Genomic DNA, 6,000 nt, shown 5'->3' with positions numbered 1-6,000 from the left:
CTGATAAAATTGATTTTAGTATTTTAATATGTCTATTGTGAATTTATTCTTTTGGAGGTGAACTTAATTTCTTACTTTGGTTTTCCACATTTTGCCTGTTGCAATTTAGAATGTTCCTTTTTTTCCATTTTAACTAAAGTGTGTATTCACCTTAGGCTGTGTAAGTATGCATTGATTCTGATTGCAACTTATATTAGCTTGCTAAGTTGGTATGTTTCCAATGTACAGTAATTCAAATATGGCTCCCACTCTGTTTCATCACTTGATAACTGTATTATTCCTTCTCAGAACTTATAATTGACCCAGTTTTGCCTGATCCTAATAGCACTTATTCTTTTTTTGAAAGCATTTTAATGAAGTTATGTTTTGCGCTTTTAGTGCTATTTAGTATTATTTTCATCTTGCCATAAAATCTATTAAAGTACACTTTATTAAATTAATTTATTCTCTGACTGCTTTGTTTGGGTCAAGTACCTTTTACAATCACCCTCCAACTGAACTGAATAAATAGTTTAGCCATGTATTTTGAAGATGAAGTGCTGTTCTGTGAATTTTCTATTCAATGTTAAACTAAATGAAATGAAACTACGTGTATTACAAATAAAAGTGTAAAATGTTAATTGCATTCAAACATTTGTTGGTTGCTCATTTATTATCTGTTTTTGCCTTTCAACAATATATTAACTCATTTTGGAATCTGATTCTTTAAGTGTACACCTAAATATGAATGTCAACAAATTGTTCCTCAATACGCTTTATCCTGTTCTCTTGTGATTCACATGTGCTTTCCAGCAGTAACCATTGAAGACCAGAAGTGTAACCCTGGCAACCCTTTCAAGAATGTTATTGTTCACAACATATTATTCATATGTCATGCCAAAACAAATGTATTCTGTGATGCCCACCCATTCCTTGATGCAAATAAAGAGCTACCAAAAGCAAAGGTGAGCACTAAAGCACAATGTTTTCTGCATCAGTGATTGGTCTGTTGGAGATTAGATCACACCACTGCAAGAGATCAGCTTCAATCCGAACAGAAAGTGCTGGAGAAACTCAGCAAGTCCAGCAGCATCTGTGGAAAGAAAGTATTTGCGTCCACTGACTCTACTTCAGAAATCAAAAAAAGACTAGCTTTCCGCACAATACAGGTGATCCTTTGCATTAACCGCATTGTATTCAAGTATGAAAATGACTGCAATTTTATGTATTCTGTTGGCTAACTAACCTTTTGTCAAGACACTATGTATAAACAACAGGTAATGATAGAGCGGCTGATTAGCAATCCAACATGTTATATAACTCTGACCAGAGTAAAACACAGTTTAAGATAGCAAGATTCATCTTCTCCTTGTTAACTGAGAGCTAATGGGTCTGCTATTTCAAGCCTGACACAGTACTCCAGGGGTCACTGCACCCCACGTATTCCAAATGGCAAATACGAACTGATTTTGCATAATAAAGTAGCACTGTTTAATTGTTAATGTTTCAGTGGCTCTTCCAGCAAATTACACGATGCATGCAGAGCACCATGCAGAAAAGGAAGGATCTGGCTGCCAGATCATTGCTGCAGTTTTGTTTTGCTCTTCCATCTCCTGGGAATCTAAGTCCTCTTTACAAAAATTGTCTCTGGGCAATTAGGAATCCTGAGACAGTGAGCGTGGGTGAGCAAAGTCAACAGCAAGCACTGCAGAAAATAAAAGAAATAATTTGGCCATACCAATGTTCCCATCTAAGCAGTATCCAGAAAGTCTCCATGCAACATGGGCGTGGCCCATCTCCTTTAAGTTATTGAGTGACTGCATGCACAACCATGTAAAAAAAATGAGTCGAGCACTTAAACAAACCACTCATGCATGCCAAAAAATATTAAATGCAACATTGCTCCACAACAGTCTATCCAAAACATCTGTTCCAAATATTTGTCACATTATAGGGATGTTCTCAATTTAAGTCAATCTAAGTACCTTAAAAAAGCCTGATTGATCGTTTATACACAACTTCCAAATATGTTATTTTTTGGTAGATGGCATTATGGTTCACTAGACACATCACGAATATAATAGGGGCTTTACATGGCATTGAAAGGGTTCATACCTGCAAGGGTGTGATTAAACTCTACCCACTGTAGTGAGCTGAAAAATGTGTTGCTGGAAAAGCGCAGCAGGTCAGGCAGCATCCAAGGAGCAGGAGAATCGACGTTTCGGGCATAAGCCCTTCTTCAGGAATGAGGAGGGTGTGCCAAGCAGGCTAAGATAAAAGGAGGAGGGACTTGGGGGATGGGCGTTGGGAATGCGATAGGTGGAAGGAGGTTAAGGTGAGGGTGATAGACCAGAGAGGGGGTGGGGGCAGAGAGGTCGGGAAGAAGATTGCAGATCAAGAAGGCGGTGCTGAGTCCAAGGGTTGGGACTGAGATAAGGTGGGGGGAGGGGAAATGAGAAAGCTGGAGAAATCTGCATTCATCCCTTGTGGTTGGAGGGTTCCTAGGCGGAAGATGGAGGTGCTCTTCCTCCAGGCGTCGTGTTGCCATGGTCTGGCGATGGAGGAGGCCAAGGACCTGCATGTCCTTGGCGGAGTGGGAGGGGGAGTTAAAGTGTTCAGCCACGGAGCGGTTGGGTTGGTTGGTGCAGGTGTCCCAGAGGTGTTCTCTGAAACGTTCCGCAAGTAGGCGGCCTATCTCCCAACTCCCATGTAGTTATGTCACATGGTCCTAAAACAGAGAAACTGTCAAAGAGGGTATTTGGAAGTTCTTATGTAACCTGCACATAGCGCAATAAACATCATTTTCATTCATTCCTGGGATGAGGGCATCATTGTCTAGGCCAGCATTCATTGCCCATCTCTAACCGCCCAGAAGGCAGTTAAAAGTAAACCACATTGCTGTGGGTCTAGAGTCATATGTAGGCCCAAACCAGGTAAGGATGGCAGTTTTCTTCCCCAAAGGACATCAATGAACCAGATATTTTTTTCCAACAATCAATTCTTGGTTATCATATCTGCTTAATTCCAGATTTATTGAATACAAATGCCACCATCTACCATGGTGGGATTGGAACTCAGGTCCCCAGGAATATTATCTGAGTCTCTGGATTAACAGTCCAGTGATAATACCACTAGGCCATTGCCTCACCATTGTTAACCATCTCTAGCTTTTACGGTTTCTACAAATTAGATCATTGAGGTAGATGACCTCCATCCACCATAGACTATTTCAGGCAAGCAGCAGAGTGCACAACAGATCTGCATCTCTTGTGTCCATTCATCTGTCTTCCATCACTTTATTGTCCCAAGCCAGGTATGGAAGATATGAGTCATTAAAAAAATGCTGGATTAGCTGGGACTTTTTTCAGTGGAGCTTAAGATGTTGAGAGGTGACCTTAATGAGGTTTATAATCATGAGGGGTATAGATTAGGTCAATGACAGGTGTCTTTTCTTTAGCATGAGAGATTTAAAAACTGGGGGGCATATTTTTAAGATGAGTGGAGAGAGATTTATAAAAGACATGAAGGGCAAAGCTCTTACATAGAGGGTGGTTCGCATCTGTTATGAATTTCCTGAGGATGTGGTAGATGTGGGCACAGTTACAACATTTAAAAGACACTTAGATGAGCACATCAATAGGAAAGATTTGGAGGGATATGGACCAGGAACAGGCAGGTGGGACTAGTTTTGTTTAGGATTATGTTTGACATGGATTGGTTGGATTGAAGGGTCTGTTTCAGTGCTGTATGACTCAATGAGTCTACGTGTAATACAAGTTCCAATTTAGCTGTCACATCCTTGGCTGCTTTCCCTCACGCACTTGGTTTAATCCACAAATTCTAAGGTCAATTGTTGTGTCCCAGTTGCTAGCCTAACAAAAATCATAGCTATAGATCAGGTCAGGGATATTCCTGATTTATTATACTCAGTAGCAAACCAAATATTATGTTTTATTGTTTACAGCAAAAAATTATTCAGAGATTCTATAAGTACACTATAAACCAATTAAAGTCAAATTAAGTCAACCAATTAGTTGCATTAAAGAAAGTAAAATAAAAATATCATATTTTTACTTTGAGCATTGTACCGATAGGTGCCTCCATCCAAATACAAAATTAGAACATCTACTAAAAGTGACCAGACACTATACATATTTCATAACAAGGGATCCAAATATCCACTGTTCACCAGCTGAGCCGTTCTCAGTGTTTGCAAAGTGCCTCTGTAAACAAACCTAGACCACTTACACATTCATTACATTTTGAAGGAAGCAGTCACTCTTTATGTGTCTGTACCTAACTCTAATCTTCCTGGTCAACACTTATTGTCCATCAGTTTTGATTAGAAGGACTGAGTGGACGCCCAAAGCTTCTGAGTTCTCTGATGATATAACACCCAAAGGGCCTTGAAGTTTAAGTTATTTTTGTTACATTACAGTCACCAGAGTAAACAACACACCAGCTGAATCTGAGATTTGAACATTGCTCTTTCAAAAGTATTCTTAAGGTGATTTAAAGTGAGCAAAAGGCACCAAAACTGTTATTTATATCTTGTTATCACATTCATACCACACAACACATAAAGTGAGAAAATTAAATCTCACATTCCATGGCATAAATTTGTATTGTTAAAAGTCATCCATATGGTTTCTATTGGGTTTGAGCTCTGTGATGGCAATCTCATATCTCTGAAGCTGACATTTGTAGGTGGAAGGCCTACCAGAGACATCAGCACATAGGAGAAAGTGAGGACTGCAGATGCTGGAGATCAGAGCTGAAAATGTGTTGCTGGAAAAGCGCAGCAGGTCAGGCAGCATCCAAGGAGCAGGAGAATCGATGTTTCGGGCATGAGCCCTCCTTCAGGAAAGGTGCATTCCTAACATGAAAAATATGCCATAAGCAAAGTTCATAATCCTAGATCTCCTATATACAAATCAATTTTAATTTCAGTGTACTTTTTTGATATGACAAAGATTGACTTAAGATGTGAATTCAATGACTGCCTGGAAAGGCACTCTGAATGTCACATGTGAAGAGGACTCAAAAAGGCTTCAAATGGACTACAAACAGCATTTTAATCTCTTGTGATTGCTTCAGGCTCAGAACGTGATGGCTAAAAAGACAGCAGTTTGGACAAGATATGTATTTGCATTTCACCCTTTCAAGAATACACAAATAAAGAGATTAAAAATGAGCTTCAACTGTATTCTGTGTATTAGTGGATTGATGTACTAAAGTATGGACTAGTGTGCTGTGAGAGTCACAGCTTCATGATCTGCCAATTAAACACCCCTGTACTGTAAGGGACTAAGACTCTCACTCATACTAAGTGCTATCAATCAGCCACTGGCAAAAGGAATTGAGACAAAAGAGTTTCAATCTACCTGCAAAATCAACGATCTCAACTGTTCAACTACCAAAATCAAAAAGTGTGGCATGAAAAAGCACAGCAGATCAGGCAGCATCTGAGGAAAAGGAGAATAGAAGCTTTGGGCATAAGCCCTTCATCAGGAATGTGGGGGGTGGGGGATTGAGATATAAATAGGAGGGTGGGGGAAAGTAGGTGGGAAGGCAATAGGTAGATTTAGGTGGGGAGTGATGGTGATAGGTAGGGGGGGGGTGGAGCGGATAGGTGGGAAAGATGATGGACAGTTTGGACAGTTCAAGAGAGCAGTGTCGAGTTGGAAACTTGGATCTGGAATGAGGTGGGGGAGGGGAGATAGGGAAACTGGTGAAGTCAATGTTGACGCCGTGTGGTTGGAGGTCAATCTTCACTTTTCCTATTCAGCTATCAAAGTCAATGTGACTGGTTACGGTCACTGCACTACATTCAACTGATGACAGCTGCCACAATTCCTAATGAATCTCTATAGTTACTATTGGATTTAGGTGAGATAAATTATCCATATTTCAAGCTCCTGATTGACTTTAGTAAACCCTTTCGGAATATACATGTGCAACCATCAAATGAAAATTAGCTCAGGCTGTGATATGTTCCTGTGATGCTCATTTTAGTCAAAT

The sequence above is a fragment of the Chiloscyllium plagiosum genome, unplaced genomic scaffold (assembly GCF_037043375.1).
Source record: "Chiloscyllium plagiosum isolate Xiang-an unplaced genomic scaffold, Cpla_swu_hap1 HiC_scaffold_26, whole genome shotgun sequence".
Taxonomy (NCBI): domain Eukaryota; kingdom Metazoa; phylum Chordata; class Chondrichthyes; order Orectolobiformes; family Hemiscylliidae; genus Chiloscyllium; species Chiloscyllium plagiosum.
This window is presented reverse-complemented; position numbering follows the sequence as displayed.